This window comes from Schistocerca americana, chromosome X (genome assembly GCF_021461395.2).
Source record: "Schistocerca americana isolate TAMUIC-IGC-003095 chromosome X, iqSchAmer2.1, whole genome shotgun sequence".
Classification (NCBI taxonomy): Eukaryota; Metazoa; Arthropoda; class Insecta; order Orthoptera; family Acrididae; genus Schistocerca; species Schistocerca americana.
The window spans coordinates 670861770-670879856 of NC_060130.1; positions in this window are offsets into that span (position 1 = coordinate 670861770).

Here is an 18087-nt window from a genome sequence, read left to right on the forward strand (position 1 = left end):
CGTGTGAAACCCAGCTCGCGCTATTCGTCCACGAGACTCAGAGGGCCATAGACATGGGTTCCCAGGTAGATGCCGTGTTTATTGACTTCCGTAAGGCGTTCGATACAGTTCCCCACAGTCGTTTAATGAACAACGTAGGAGCATATGGACTATCAGACCAATTGTGTGATTGGATTGAAGAGTTCCTAGATAACAGAACGCAGCATGTCATTCTCAATGGAGAGAAGTCTTCCGAAGTAAGAGTGATTTCAGGTGTGCCGCAGGGGAGTGTCGTAGGACCGTTGCTATTCACAATATACATAAATGACCTTGTGGATAACATCGGAAGTTCACTGAGGCTTTTTGCGGATGACGCTGTGGTATATCGAGAGGTTGTAACAATGGAAAATTGTACTGAAATGCAGGAGGATCTGCAACGAATTGGCGCATGGTGCAGGGAATGGCAATTGAATCTCAATGTAGACAAGTGTAATGTGCTGCGAATACATAGAAAGAAAGATCCTTTATCATTTAGCTACAATATATCAGGTCAGGAACTGGAAGCAGTTAATTCCATAAATTATATGGGACTACGCATTAGGAGTGATTTAAAATGGAATGATCATATAAAGTTGATCGTCGGTAAAGCAGATGCCAGACTGAGATTCATTGCAAGAATCCTAAGGAAATGCAGTCCGAAAACAAAGGAAGTAGGTTACAGTACGCTTGTTCGCCCTCTGCTTGAATACTGCTCAGCAGAGTGGGATCCGTACCAGATAGGGTTGATAGAAGAGATAGAGAAGATCCAACGGAGAGCAGCGCGCTTCGTTACAGGATCATTCAGTAATCGCGAAAGCGTTACGGAGGTGATAGATAAACTCCAGTGGAAGACTCTGCAGGAGAGACGCTCAGTAGCTCGGTACGGGCTTTTGTTGAAGAACCGATAGAGGTACTCAAGGTACCCTCCGCCACACACCGTCAGGTGGCTTGCGGAGTATGGATATAGATGTAGATGTAGATGTAGATGGGATGGAGCTGATCGACCATAATAATCACATAATCCTTTTGGAACTAATGCGACCTTGCAGAATAACCATGGGGCCCATGGAATGTCGAACACTAGTTATATTTGGCTCATGGGACGTAAGCTAAGCCAGAGGTTGGAAAAATGAATCATCCGGCCAAACAACATTGTCCCATTCCTCAGTAGTCCAGCATTTATGATATCGCCATCAAGTTTTCCTGTTACGGGCATCGCTGATGAGTACTTTTGGAATTCAGCTCACCTTCCAACTCCCTGCTTATAGAGCTCCCTTAGTGTTGTTTTGGAACGGACAACGTTTGCCATAGCGACATTTAGGTCTGAAATGAGTTTTGCAGCTGTCATCCTCTTATTTTTCACTACAATTCTCTTTAATGACAGTCTGTCACGATCACTCAACACAAAATTTTGTTCGTGTTGTGACTAAGCAAATGAAGTTTGTTTTTCAGTTTCTCTGTATACGGTATAAATCTTCGATACGGTGTCTCTTGAATCACCAACAACTTCGGCTACCTCGGTTATGGAAACACCCACCAAACGAGCTCCAACAATTTCCCCACGTTCGCATTCAGTTATCTCCGACATAATGCACTCACAACTACACACAACACTTTTCTCACCGTGGCCGATAGTTGCAACGCATTAAAGATATTGCACAGGTACTGTTCGCGGTGAGGTACAATAGCACAACTAACAGAATTGGTAAGCATCTGCATTTTATTCATGCATGCACTTCTCTCAATGTTTCCATATTTTTGTCCAACTCCTGTACCTCCGGGATATCTGGTACCAAACAAGCGTCCAACAGAGCCATTCCAGGGAATTGAAATCGACCTCTTACGGAGGTTTCCGAAATCGACAAGCGAGAATCATAATAGGCTGTAGAGACTACCTCGTTCGTTATGCTGTTACCAAAGCCCTACCGATTGCCAAAGCTCCGGAAATTGCAGAGTTACCTGTGGAAGACGTAATTTTGATGCATAGAACAACCCATGTGATAATCGCTGAACGTGGAAAATTTTCCAGTCGAGACTAGTATCAGGGATAATTTCGCATTAGGACATCACCCACAAGATGAAAACTGCCTACCATCCACAGACTATGGCCTCACAGAACGGTTTAATAAGACATTGGCAGATATGTTCTTGATGTAGGTTGCTGTCGAACAGAGAGATTGGGATACTGTATTGCCCGTGGTGACACTCGCCAAGCAAGGCTCGTCACGCTTCACACCGTTCTTTCTGCTCGACGGTCCTGAGGCCGAGTAGACAAAGGATGCACAGTTTCTGTTTCAATCGGAAGATACTAAGGATTTTAAACAATTACAGTACATCGTTTATTTCTCAGTCCCAATTGCACATTTTTAATACAGGACATATTTAGATTTCCCCGAATCATCTGCTTATCTATCAATTGCGTCAGCAACCTGTTGTGTCTCTGTCGGACCTTCAGATCACAGTACTTTGATGCGAAGTTCTGACACAGATCTGAGGATGAAGCCGGGAGATCTAAAAATATCATGTATTAAAAATTTTGCAACTAGGACTGAAAAATTAACGATATATTAAAACTGTTTTAAATATCAATACTGTTGCTGTTCTCTCTCGACGAAACTGTCGGCTATAGTGAGATACTAAGGATGACTACATGCAATACCTCCTCGTCAAGCACTGGCCAGTGAGAATCACTCCAGGCATTTGATGTGGGTTTTCACACCAGTGCGGTGATTCAGGGAACTCTGCCGACGCAGTAGTACGTCACAGACATCCCGCGTCCTCGTGTGTTATTCCTCATGAGACAGTATTCTGGTTCGGTCTCTCCTCCTCACACAGAGGGGAAGTTCATGAAATGCCTGCATGATGCTGAGATACTCCTTTGGGCCAACAAGATCTCCCGATGCGTTCCAAGAGAATTTGTGTAGACCAGCTCGAACGTCAACTCCAGTTTGGTACTAATAATCAGGATTTAGACGGATAGGCGCTACTGTCATGGTCAAACTTACGTCTGCAAGAGATTAAATGGCTACGGGGCATCTTTCTCAACCTAAAGGTTCGTGGATGCCTCCAGACCTAAATGAGTGCAGCGTCTTTCTGTCAAGACACCAGCAGTGTGCACGTGCTGCTAGATTCGTCGATCACTTACCTTGATGTTGTAATCACTGAAATAAAACCAAAGAAACACTCAATGACTGAACTTTCTACTCTCCTTCTCGGTGATAAAAGTTTGACAGTTAGTGCATCTTAGGATGTTGATTTGTTTGATTCCACAGCTATCAATTACTCGAAGAGAAATGGTTGCAATATTCGGGTTATTTCAGAACAGCTGAAAATGGAAAAATTCTATACACACCAATGATTTTGATGAATTTGACAGGCAGGAGGGAAGAAACAGTCGTGCAGTGTGGAACCCCTTGAATTTTTGTGTTAATAGGATGCAAGTGGAAACTAATCATCATTACCTTCGTCCGACTTGTGGATGAATGAGTAAAATGCATAACTACAAGGCGTGAATGCGCGCTAGGAGTGACTGCGCTGTGTAATGTTATTGGAATAACAGGCAGCAGAATGACAGTGGAAGTTGATGTGCAACGTCTGTTAATATGGTGCTGCAGACTGATCTGCTATGCTCATTCCCGATTCAGTATCCTGCAGCTCTTGCCAGCTGACCTTTTCGCTGCTAGTGCACGCGATAGTCAAATCAGCTTACTCAGATGGCGGTAATGGAAATAATGTAGTTTGACATTTGATGTTCGATAAGCACGAAATCTAGCGCGGTGTGTTTCTCTCACAGGTGGAATATTTCTAATGAAATTCGAGATCCACGAAAAACTCATTTTGCGTCAACCTAGTATTTAGCTCGCTGTTCATAATTTTTGTTTCGTCCACATTCTCTATAAATATTTTTTAAAGATACTTTTTGCTACAAAGCTCAAATGGTTCAAATGGCTCTGAGCACTATGGGACTTAACATATGAGGTCACCAGCCCCTAGAACTTAGAACTAATTAAACCTAACTAACCTAAAGACATCACACACAACCATGCCCGAGGCAGGATTCGAACCTGCGACCGTAGCAGTCGCGCGGTTCCAGACTGAAGTGCCTAGAACCGCTCGGCCACATCGGCCGGCTACAAAGCTCATACTGTAACGTTATTCGACCGCTGCGCCTTAGAAATTTATTCACGTTGCTTTAAAAATAATTTCTTTGTTTCTTGTATTGTGTTAGCCTTTATGCGTTTCATACCCGGTCATTCATTCAACAGTCCTTACTTTTCCTCAGTTTATGTCTATGATCTACAAAATTTTTGTTACTGAATTATCTTATTTCTCAGCCACTTAAGTTATTTGCATGTTAAGTGTATGATGGCAAAATAACTCGATAAGACGTGGAACGTGTCGATTGAATCACAAAATTAACACTCGTTCTGCGCTCCATATGGCGAAAGAAGATTCATGACAGCTGGTTGCACTGTTGCTAGCGTCCAGGAGCGAGGTACAGAGGCTGCCGTCAGTACTGGCTGCAAGCCGTAGTCGCATAGCACGGAGGCGTTGCCTTAGAAAATCAAAGTAGCGTTACTATTCCACCAGGATATTGTTGCATATGGCCTCCCGTGGCCGTTGTCGCAAACACTCCGTGACATTACTGTAAACAAGTAAAGTGGTGGCTAAAGAACACATCGCACTGTGAATAATTTCATGACAGCTGTACATATATTGTCAAGTGGTTCAGCGTATCCACGTGAAGTGTCACAACAAAAACTTACGATAAACCGACCGGAGCGTCTTCACTTCCAGGTGCAATAATACTGTGGTTGATTAATACGTGAGTGGTCGTGTTAGACACGTGAAGTAGCCACGCAAAGACATCTGTAACTGTTAGCGATCTTCTTCCCGTCCGCCACCGTACCTGAGTGGTCATTGGATGTGGTTGCCGGGTTCAGTTCCCGGTACTGCCAAGGATTTTGTACTCAGCCTCGTGATGCCAACTGTGGAGCCATTATGCTGAGAAGAATCAGCGTCACGGGCTGGAAAATCGGCAAAACGGCCGGGGGAGCGGTGTGCTGGCCACATGCACTTCCACACGGCGTCCGCATGACAGAGCATGAGACAGAGCTCTGTCGACATCCCTTGGGACTTCAGAGTCTCGACGAGAAGCTCGGATCTTCTTTCGTCGTACAGATTGTAGAACAAGATTAGGCAAAACAGTAGAGGACGTTTTTGTTCTGCTGTTGTCTTATTGCTATTGATTTTTAATTTCAAATTTTATGGGATAAAAATATTGTGAGGATGGTATTAGTAGTCCTAATTGCTTAAACAGTTATTTACAAGGGATCCGAGACTATTCCATACATGCAAATATTTACTTTGTGAATATTATGTATCTAAGAGAAGAAATGTCTGAGATCGGAACCCCACACGGCTCGATACTGGCCCCCTTACTGTTTAACTTGTACGCTGCGGGTATCCCATAAACAACGTCCGTAAGTTTATATACACGGACGATATGTCAATAACTTATCAAAGCAAATCTTTTGAAAAAATAGAGCAGGAACTGAACGAAAACCTAAATCTGTACTACCTCTGCAACCGAATCCATAGAAGACAGTAAGTGTAAACATGCATCTCAATAACAGAGAAGCCAAGAGAAAGCTGAACATCGACATGAATAGCCAGACCATTAAACATGAAGATAATCCTCGGTATCTTGGAGTAAGGCTCGACTGGTCCCTAACGTACAGAGCCCATCTAGAAGATACAAAGCAAAAACTGAAATCCAGAAGTGCCATTCATGCCAAACTCACCGGAACCACCTGGGGATGTGATGCAAATACCTTGAGAACTTCAGCCTTGGCACTAGTATACAGCTTGGCCGAGTATTGTGCACCTGTATGGGCCAGAAGTGTGCATATATCAAAAATCGATATCCAGCTAAGAGAAACAACGAGAATAATATCGGGAGCACTTAGACCTACACTTACAGATTGGCTACCCGTACTGTCTAATATAGCACCACCTGAAATCAGAAGAAATCAGCTTCTAGCAAGAGAATATAGCAAAATACTGGCAAACCCAATCCTTCCCATACTCCAGGACTTGAGACCAAAACACCGCCTGAGATCAAGGTCACCTCTATGGTGAAGAGATGTTTCCCTTCGACCCAGAAAAAGAATGGAGAAGTTTATGGAGTAGAAGCACAGTAAAGAACAGAAAACTGGTTCTGACCTAAGCATACCGATAGAGGGCTTCAAACTTTTCAGAAGAGTGTGGTCTAAGCCGAACTGTGCGAGGGCGGGTGTCGGAACATGCAGGGAGATGATGACAACATGGGCCTCGCGAACGACCCACAGTGCGAATGTGGACCAATCAATGGCCCACTTGATCAAGTGTACTGCACATGGTCTTAATCGTGAACTGGAGGATATATATAACCTCTCGGACAATGCCATTGAATGGCTTAAAAAAGTAAGTCGTATTGTATAAAATTCTGTGTTTTGTATTACGTAATTAAATAATGATGAATGCGTCATTTTAATGCTGTAATGCCCTAGTTTAATATTTCGCCTTGTAAGTGCTGATCGAGTAAAAAAAGACAGTCTCTGTTCATTTTTCCCAATGACGAGAATGAAAGAAATCTGAAAAGCAAACTAACTTCGATAGTTTTGCCACTAAAATTGGTAGTTACAGCGAGATTAACAGTTGTTTTACTTAAACGTTCAAGAATATGTAAAGCTGTTTACGATTATCAATATGTACACCGAAAACATTATGAAATGTCGTACTCGTCGGGTGTCTCATACAAGACACGTTCTCCTTGACATACACATACTTTAACTGAACTGTATTCGTTACTTGAGTACGGTATACTTCCTTAAAAGAATTTAGTCTTCATTTAATATCTTATGACTACATCTGTCATTTGTAAACAAATTTATGTCTAACAGATGAGGTGAAAAATGTCATTTTCGAAACAGGATTGCTTCTTGAAGACGTTCAGGGCATTCCGGGGACATAACATACGTTTCACTCAGAATGGTCTGCTTCGTTCAAGTATGCAACTGAAATCAGAAGTGAAACTGCGCGAAAACATCTTGTGTACTCACAAACTGGCGCTTTTTTTTTTGGCTTTGACTGAGTACACGGATTTAATTTCGTTCCCAGGAATCAAAAAAATGGCTCTGAGCACTATGGGACTTTATTTCTCAGGTCATCAGTCCCCTAGAACTTAGAACTACTTAAACCTAACTAACCTAAGGACATCACACATATCCATGCCCGAGGCAGGATTCGAACCTCAGACTGTAGCGGTTGCGAGTTGCAGACTGTAGCGCCTACAACCGCTCGGTCACTCCGGCCGGCTCGCAGGAATCCATTGCAAACAAAAATTCTAGCATATCAGCACCCACTCTCCAATCTCTCAGGAAGGATGTGATTATGGAAACCGCTGAACATTTATAAGACTTCTTTCGTGTTTCTACAAGGGAACGGAAATCGTTACCGTTTAGATTTAGTGTCTTGTAGTTTTATTGCTGCAGAGTTGTTTTATCAGCGGTTTGCGCTGAACTTAATCTCGCCGCATGAGTAATAAAATTGAAGAAACATCAGCACATTTTCTTCGTACGGCTACTTTCATTGTAAAAGATTAGCGATTGGATTCATATAAACCGGTGGTTGTATGTTAGGGAAAGCACTGTACTGCTGGGTTCAGATATTTCCATACTACTCATATGCACCGAAAGAGCTTCCTTTCGAGACACTTATTTTAAAGCCGCTAGCGCAAGGGTGACGCAGTACTGCTTATTGTCTTAATGTTTCGACAGCAACAACGACAACAAGAAGAAGAATAATAATGGCTGCTGCTTTTAATTTATCCTTTTAAGCAATAGAAAGTCAATTAATGACCTGTGTCACACTCTAAGATAGAAGCAAGTAAGGAAATAAAGAAGAAAATTGCCATCACATGGATGGCATAATTATTAATTATTACAGACAGAGCAGATACTCAGTTTGGTCAAGGATGGTAATGGAATGAGACCTTGGCGTGTTCCCAGAAAGTAACGTAATATTATCTTTAAGCAATTTGCGGCGGCCATGCAAAATCTAAATCAGGAAGAGTGGTTGGATATTTCAGATCTATACTGTCCGAGCTCATTGTCTTAATCCCTGCGCCACTTATCTCGGTTCCTACGACAAGAATAGTGATGTAATACTGTCAATAGTACTGTCACGAGTGACATCTCGGAACTTCCATGAATGCATAATGCCTAAAATAAATTAGAGTTATAAACAACAACCAAAAAAGGGTCTACAATTTAATACATTCACATCCAAATACAAAATTAATTGCACAAGTGTACACATCCCAGTGATTTACTGTCGAAACTAATCGTACAAGATGTATTACAGATTCAAATTCACGTTACAATAACTTTAGATATACTTTCTTACACTGTCAATGATCTCATCAGTATGATTGCTATGCAGAAACCACACGTGAAGTAAATTTCGTAACCAAAAGTTGCAGACACCGAACTCCTGCAATCATGTAGCAAACATTCTGCGTCGACTGTTGCTTTGAAGGCTGTAAGCGGCAAATGCTTTGCACTGCATTCGTAGAAGTACTTCAGTTTACCACTTGGAGTTTTCTGTCGTGCAGGAGCATCGGTGATTTCACGCGAAGAGCGCTGATACATAAAGAAAAGAAATTAATAGCACGGGGCTCAAAGAGTAAAGCAGCGTTTACCGTGTTACGGGCACTTGTAATTAAGGCAACGTTAGACACATTAATGCTTATAGAAATAACAGCTAAACAGAATGAAAAGTGAGTAGGACTATACGCGGAGTAGGTCATCAACCCTCCTGCAGACTCTCAATACCTCAGTCAGACACACCTTCTTGGAAGTATGTAGAACACGCCGATTTCGTTCTGCTACTACTAATCGCTAATGGTGGCATGGAATCGACGAGACGTTGGAAACTTTGGGTAGCCAAGTTGTTTCACGACCCCTCAGACCTGCCTCTATTTCAGAGAGGTAATGAAGTGAGGTCGAAGACACACACACTGCTGCTGGTAGCAGAGCCAAATGCGCGGAAGTCATATTATCTTCGTGGTCCCGGCAAGGAACCTCGTGTACCACGGGTGCCCAAATAACCATCATGTCATAATTCGGTAACGGTGTATTCATGCGTTATCATCTAATACAGAGGTCTCCAGTTAGGAGAGAGAGTGCTCAAACATGTTGATATAAAATCCCCTTTGGTCTCTGTATAGTTAAATTGTAACGATGGATACCGTATTAGAAAGGAAGACTTTTTATCTCGCATAAGTATTCCACTGCAAGCTTAAATTTTCCCAACTATAAAGAGGGATGTATTGTCATAGGTGCTTTACTATACAATATAATCGTGCCCACTATGCTCTAGGGCTCAACAATGCAGGCGACCTATCCTCGTGCCTCGTACATTTAAAGGCGGTACTCTCGCGTTCATTTAACCTATGTGACTTGTATTGTGCATTCAGCAGAGGTAAGCCTGTGTGTGTCTATGTTGGGGGGGGGGGCAGAAGATTACACATTAAGGGTTAATGTCGCATCAAGAGTGAGGGCATAAAATAAAATGAGGGAAATTGTCCTTGACCTCCATGGACGAACCATCCCGGTAGGAAGCTGTTGGTAGCATCCGCACGAAACCTTAGTTATAGATGTTCCAAGTTGGACGCTGGTGTCTTTTAAACAGTTCGCGAGCAAATTATACATATAAGAAACCGGTGAAGTAAAGCAGTTACAGTTGTAGGGAGGTGATAGCCACTCACGAGTTTTTTAGGGAGGGGTTGGCCACTCACAACGAGTTTCTTGTAAAAAACCGCCTGTGCGGCCGACTACTTGATACACGCCAATAAGACGAGGTTCAGATCCGCCACCGGCATTGAGTTCTGATCATGGTGTCCAGAAGCGATGATTTTCAATAGGTATAGGTGGGCGGGTTAACACCCATATCGATCGCAGTCTCATGCTGATGAAAGTGGCCACATGACGTCTACTAAGCTTCACCGAGGTGAACCATAGCCGAGAAGAGACGTACGCTTCTATGGCCGCCATGTGACCGCCCTTGTAGTGCTGGAATGCGTGCCACTCACAATTCCAGTCCTGATAAGGAGACTTCTTGACCGTTGAGTTGAAATGCGTGTTTGGGATTGGTGTTCGGTGGAACTACCTTCCGTAATGCTCCTCTTATGGAGGCTGTTAACAGTTTCATTATGAAGAATGCCTTAACACTTTTATCCAAAGCAAGCGGACGTCAATGCCCAATGTCCTCGTGTCTATTATGGCCTCCAAGACACATCTGTTAGTCTGTTTATCAAACGCTGGATGTCATAGTTTCTGCAACATACTTTGGGAGTCCGTGAGGATCAATGCGAGCCAGAAAGGTCTCTCTGATGGTCTGATGGACGGCTGTTCCACTGTGTACACAGACGGTTCGGGCGGCAATGTAAACGTTTGGTATTTGTTGCTAGAGGGGCTGAAGAAACCGTATCCTACACCCACCTCACTTTTAGTGCCATCCGTGTAGATGCAAGCGTACTGTGGACAGCGTCGGGTAAAGAATTACTCCAGGTCGTGATTATTGTTCGTCCCCGTTCTGAAATCGGATGGCAAGTACGGCACCGGGGCTGGAGCCAAGAAAGTACCCAACGGAGAGCGAAAGCAAGGGAGTTTCGAGTCTCCTGGGACTATCATTTCTCACAGCTGGTAATTAGTAAGGGAGTTCGGTTCGTGCTGGACGCAATGTGCGATCTTCAAGCAGTGGACGAGCTGTGTCACGACAGTTGAATATTGCAAGGTGAATCGTTCGAAAGGAGCTGCGAACAATTGTGAAATGGCTCTCTAGTGGGGTTGCAGGCTGTCATGGACGCAGATGGTCATCACATTGAGCAATGTTTGTAACCTGGAACGTAAACACGATGCTAAATTAACAAATGTTACCCTACCATGTAGAAGTTAAAATGCGTCTCTTCCAATGGTTTATTAGTTATTTCTCTTCCGCACATCCTTACAAATGTATCCACGAGATTTCATTGACCTACGATCACTCGTTTTCCATAAGGATCCTCCAAAGCGGCGAAAGTTCAATTATAACCACCCTACATGTACTGCTCAGGTTTTACTGTGTTTATGTGATTCTGAAATATCGGGACAGCACGTTGATGTTTGTCAGGCGATGGAACGGTTGTGGTAGTCTACTTTCATTCCCACATGGGTGGCCACACAAGACGCCGTCGGATTGCTTCTCCTCAAGTCAGGCGGAGAGCCCAGTGCACGAGACTCGTAGCAATGTTCGCATGGGACTGGCGTATCCGCTGAAGTTGTGCGCTGCTCTCTGGCACTCTACAGTGTGTGTGGGTGGGTTGCACAGTCGATAATACGTCACTTTTTATCCTGTAGTGATCACGTTGTCCACATTTTATACAGCTCCTATTGAGAAATATGTCTAGTTATATACTATATAGTGTAGTGTCAGTGTTGAGCTCTGGGTCGTCGTGGAAAGAGGGCATCCTTAACAGTGGGAACTGTGAGTAAACAAACCTTTTTCGACCACTACGCACATTCTGCATTATTCGCATTTGCACCGATATACAGGTGTTCTCCGTTCGGTATTCAAGAGAGGTCGAAGTAAGTGAACACGTGACTCGGCTAATATGTAGATATTCTACCTTTTCTGAGGAAGCGGAAGACAAAGTTTTCGAGGTACTTAACGTGCCATTTAGCGAGTAAATGGTCGAAACGAATCCAATCTGCCCTTAGGCAGCGGTGAGACAGGACGTCTTGTTTACGTTCCGGCTGTCGTGCAGCACAGTGTTCCCTATTTACCTTCTCCCCGCACCAATTACAGCGCATCCGTCTTTCGTGACCACCATGGCTCGCTCGTACCGCTAGGACACAATTAAGATTTCTTTTCAAGCGGACCTCTCAAGACGTCAAGCATGTGGAATAGAACTTTTTTTTGGATGATCTTCATATTCAAAATATCCACGCGTGTACTGCCGGTCTACAGTGTCCAACGGGTACAATATTTCGGCGATCATACATGTCGCCATCATCAGGTGAACTGACAGACTGAGCTCCTGTGAACGTGCCGGTACGGAGATCCGTACGCTATGGCTGCTCAGGGGAACTGGGTTCGGTCGCGGCGGCGGCCGATTTAAATACCCTCCGCCCGCGGCGCGCTCCCTCCGCCGTCCGCGCCCCGCGCCACGGTCGCGCGGTGGAACAGATCGCGACGGTGTCTGAGATGCCAATGACGACCTCATAAACCGTGACTGTGACTATAATCTTAGCAAGGCTTGGGAACCAGCGATTGGGTTAATCAAGAGTAAATCGAGCAAACGTATAGTTATGACGACCACGGCGGACAGAGCCATCACACCGGCGTCATCTCGGACGGCGTCGCAATCTGTTTCACCGCGCGACCGAGGCACGGGGCGCAAAGGCGGAGTGAGTGCGCCGCGGGCGGAGGGTATTTAAATCGGCCGCCGCCGCGACCGAACCCAGTTCCCTCTTAGCAGCCATAGCGTACGGATCTCCGTACCGACACGTTCACAGAAGCTCAGTCCGTCAGTTCACCTGATGATGGCGACACGTATGATCGCCGAAATATTGTGCCCGTTGGACACTGTAGACCGGCAGTACACCCGTGAATATTTTGATTATCAAATACACCGGGAGAAACTCAAGAATCAGATCTTCATATTGCACCTCAAGACATCATGATCCGCTTAACAGTTATTAAGAGCGTCGTCTAAAACAAACTGATAAATGAGCAAATGTGCTCAGATGTCGTGGGCAGACACGCTTGTGATCTCAAATTTAGGCATTCTGACGGCCATATAGGTGCTTTCACGATAGACCACCGTGGGTTCGGCATCCAATCTCGAGTTCCGTTCGAAGTCACGCCAGATGCTGTGATGACAGAGTTCAAACCGTACAGTAACGTGATCAGCCACCTGGCTGAAAAGTGCAGACGTTTGAGAAAAATCACGTCTTTAATGGTGTGCTGCAAGTCAAGACTGAATTGATAAAGCACGTGCTGTCCTAGTTAGTTATCGGGGGCTGCAGGGCCATCGTCATGTACGATGGACAGCTGCGTACTACTACGTCATCTACACCTACGTGATTACTCTGCTATTCATAATAAAGTGCCTGGTAGAGGGTTTAATGAACCACTTTCAAGCTGTCTCTCTACCGTTCGGCTCTCGAACGGCGCGCGGGAAAAACGAGCACTTAAATTTTTCTGTGCGAGCCCTGATTTCTCTTATTTTATCGTGATGATCACTTCTCTCCATGTAGGTGGATGCCAACAGAATGTTTTCGCAATCGGAGGAGAAATCTAGTGATTAAAATTTCATGAGAAGATCCTGTCGCAACGAAAAACACCTCTGTTTTAATGATTGCCACTCCGATTCACGTGTCATGTCTGTGGCACTATCTCCACTATTTCGCGATAAGACAAAACTTTCCCGATGTCATCCATCAGTCCCACCTGATGCGGATCCCACACCGCTCAGCAATACTCCAGGATAGGGCGGACAAGCGTGGCGTAAGCAGTCTTCTTAGTAGACCTGTTTCACCATCTAAGTGTTCTGCCAGTGAATCGCAGTCTTTGGTTTGCTCTGCCTACAACATTATCTATATGATCGTTCCAGTTTAGGTTATTTGTAACTGTAATCGCCAAGTATATAGTTGAATTTACAGCCTTCAGATTTTTGTGACTTATCGCGAAATTTAGCGGATTTCTTTCAGTACCCATGTGAATAACTTCACACTTTTAATTAATCAGGGTCAAATGCTTTTCGCACCATGCAGATATCTTATATAAATCATTTTGAAATTCGTTTTGAGCATCTGACGACTATACAACAATCTAAGAGGGCTACTGAGATTATATCCTATGTCGTTAATATAGATTAGGAACAATAAAGGTGCGGAGGTTCGAGTCCTTCCTCGGGCATGGGTGTGTTTGTCCTAAGGATAATTTAGGTTAAGTAGTGTGTAAGCTTAGGGACTGATGACCTTCGCAATTAAGTCCCATAAGATTTCACACACATTTGAACAGTAGAGGGCCTTTAACACTTCCTTGGGGAACGCCGGATATCACTTCTGGTTTACTCGATGACTTTCCGTCTGTTGTATTGTATTGTATTGTATGGAGCCGGGGAACTAGAAACGATGGAGAGGCTCCGTCCCCGCCGTAGCTCTCAGGGGTCACAATCCCACAGAAGGCTACAGCAGTCCACTCCCCCCACCCCCTATGGGGTACCTATTTCAAATGAGACTGAAGTTTTCTTTGAACTGTTCCGCAGCTATATCTTCTGAGTCGGGGGGTCGGTATGACGATCCAATTAATAGTTTAGTCCGATTTAACCTCTACCCATACTATTTCGCAGGAACCATCTCCATCTATATCACTACAAGGAAAACTATTTCTGACTGCAATAAATACTCCACCACCAACCGTATTTAATCTATCGTTTCTGAACAATGTTTGGTCATTTGAAAAAATTTCGGCTGAAATTATTTCCGCCTTTAGCCACAGTTCCGTACCTATAACTATTTGAGCTTCAGTGCTTTCTACTAGGGGTTGGAGCTCTGGTTCTTTCCCAACACAGCTATGACAATTTACGACCACTATACCGATTGTTGCTATAACTACCTTACTTTGTTTTACCTGACCCCTTTTAGACGGACGCCCTTTCCGTGGTTTCCTGAGACCGTCTAACCTACAAAACCGCCCAGTCCCTTCCACACAGCCAGCGCTACAGGTGTAGCCCTCCCTGTGTGTAGTGGACTCCCGACCTATTAAGCAGAATCCGGGAACGCACCACCCAATGGCGCAAGTCAAGGAATCTGCAGCTTACACGGTCACAGAACCGCCTGAGCCTCTGATTCAGACCCTTCACTCGGCTCTGCGGCAAAGGACCACTGTCGGTTCTATCGACGATGCTGCAGATGATGACCTCCGCCTTAATCTCGCAAGCAAGCCTGGCAATCTTTACCATTTCCGCTAGCCGCCCAAAACAAGAGAGAATCTCCTCCAAACCAAAGGGACACATGTCATTGGTACCGACATGAGCCACCACCTGCATTTGGGTGCACCCTGTACTCTTCATGGCATCTGGAAGCACCGTTTCCACATGTGGAATGACTCCTCCCGGTATGCACACGGTGTGCACACTGGCTTCCTCCCCTCACTTGGCACGGTCGCAGGTTCGAATCCTGCCTCGGACATGGATGTGTGTGATGTCTTTAGGTTAGTTAGGTTTAAGTTGTTCTAAGTTCTAGGGGACTGATGACCTCAGATGTTGAGTCCCATAGTGCTCAGAGCCATTTGAGCCCTTACTTGGCAGCCATGTTCCTAAGGATACCCATTATGTGCCTAACGTTGGAGCTCCCAACTACCAGCAAACCAACCCTCTATGAATGCCCAGACCTTGCGGGCCAAGAAGCTTCCTGTGGAACAGGGTGGACGACTGCATCCGGCTTAGAGACTTCGTCAGCCACAGATAACGTCTAAAACCTGTTCGTCAAACGAACCAGGGAGGCCCTACTATTGGTCCCTCAGAAACTCTTTTGCTGCCTGCCAGACTTTCGAATGATCTCCCACACGACCAGAGGTGAGAGGTCAACCTCAGTGCAGGCAGTACCCAGGCTGGCAACAGCAGTGGGCCGATTGGGGGACACATGGGATGTGCTCGACGTTCCTTGCAATCCCGCATCTGACCCCACACAGTGATACCCCTTGGCAGCAGCCTGAAGCTGTGTAACAGAAGCCAACACCGCCTGGAGCTGTGAGCGAACGGTCACAAACTCAGCTCCTGAATGAAAAGATAGAAGACAAGGTACTGGCGGAATTAATGCTGTGATGACAAGGCGAGAGTCATGCTTGGGTAGCTCAATTTTAGAAGTCGCTCCTGTCTGAAGCTTGTAAAAATATGTAACCAACGAACGGTGTACTCACTTTATTAGCAGCAGGAACGCGAGGTACTCTCTCTCACTGACGGTCAAATCGACGCTTGTGTCGGTTGCAGCCAGGAAGGCCTTGGCCAATCAGGATGTATCCAATGCAGACTGCTTCAGACACGGGTCGGCGACGTTGCACTTCCTGCGACGCCCACTGCACTTCCCGTAACTCACGCGTCGGATACGGAAGCGACAGATGTTCTTTGCTAGGACCGAAATACCCTGCCACCGTCGATGGTCGACGACAGCGCGACGGATCACACACCTACTTCCACGCTGTCCCCAGTCGAATTGCCCAAGGACAACTACCACTCGCATCCACAGGGTGACATTCCTGAGAAGATGGATGTCAGATCGGGAGTTACATCGACTTCTGCCTTCCTCCTGTTGGGGCGACGTCTGACGACTGTCGCCCGCATTCCGAAGTGGAACATCATGCCCACAAATAACGGTCCCCGCGAAAACGCAAGAACCGGCGCCGTACACCATCTGAGGATTGCCTTCTTTGAATGCATGTACAGAACGAGGACCTGACATCAGATGACGCAACGGACTCTACTACCCAGGTATCAGGTAGAATTACCCCACCCCCCTCCCTAACGCCGCAGCCCGTCTGTTGCATCACCATATCGCAGTGACTACAGTACCTGCCCCTGCCGCCGTTGACCTGCCTTTTGCTTCTGAGCACTCGGCCGAGCGAGTCACATCTGTCACTTTGGCGAACGTTATCGAGGAAGAATCGGAGCACCTTGTGGGGACGAAGTGCCACTCTACTGTATGCTGCACCATCCCGTCACAGTGACCCCTCAACTGCATCGGAAGCTATGAGTGGGCCGCCCCTGACGAGCACAAATGCTGTACTGAACAACTTACTGGTGGGGGCGACGTATCAGACCTGTCGCCTGGCAACAATAAATATCAATAAAATACGTGCACGCCATAAACTGCCCATGCTTCGAGACACATTCAGCTGCACCCTAGTGCCCAAGGGCCAGTAACCACGGCTCTGTGCGCCAGACTTGACACAATTGTCAATAACCTCCAGATTGTAGACTCATGGGAACACGTTCATGGCGATTGATCTCGCTTTGCACACTATACTAGCGAATCCTCTATCTGTATCGATCGGGTTTACATCTCGTGCTCCATTGTCAGTGGGACGAGAGTTGCTGAGGTGTGGCTCATAGCGTTTTTCTATCATGCAACCTATATATGTGCCATCTCCCTTGGCTGTCAGAAGGTATGGCACAGCCGTAGTCCATGGAAGTTGAATGTGTCCCACCTCTCATCTCCAGAATTTCGGTGGCTCATACCGGACACATGGAACCCTTGCACTCGCTGGCGCAGTGCCTACAAGTCTGCCCTTTCTTAGTGGCTACTCTACACCAAACGTGTCCTCAGGAAGACCTGGAATGGCTGTGGTAACATTCAATGGAGTTTCTGTAACAGCATTCATGGGAATGTTCTACATTGCCACATCGCCCGTGCAGCAGACGATGGTGAATCGCTCCAAGGCCCAGATCACCATCTTCACACACCGCCACTTTGAGGGGCGATCACCAGAACGCGCACTCTGACAAAATGGCTCAGGAGGGACCGTCCATGTATCTTATCATTGCAGAATGATGACGGCACCACGTGTCCTCAGGAAGACCTGGAATGGCTGTGGTAACATTCAATGGAGTTTCTGTAACAGCATTCATGGGAATGTTCTACATTGCCACATCGCCCGTGCAGCAGACGATGGTGAATCGCTCCAAGGCCCAGATCACCATCTTCACACACCGCCACTTTGAGGGGCGATCACCAGAACGCGCACTCTGACAAAATGGCTCAGGAGGGACCGTCCATGTATCTTATCATTGCAGAATGATGACGCCAGCGACGGTCCTTGATCCACATTGTCGCGACGGAAGATGGACAACGCGTAGGTACTCAACGAGATATAGGGAACACCCTTCATGACCACTTCACTAGGCTGTACTCAGAGCATTGCCATCCCCTGGAGGGGACTGCGGATGTCCTTCAGCTCACTTTTGGCACGAACCTCCCCCGC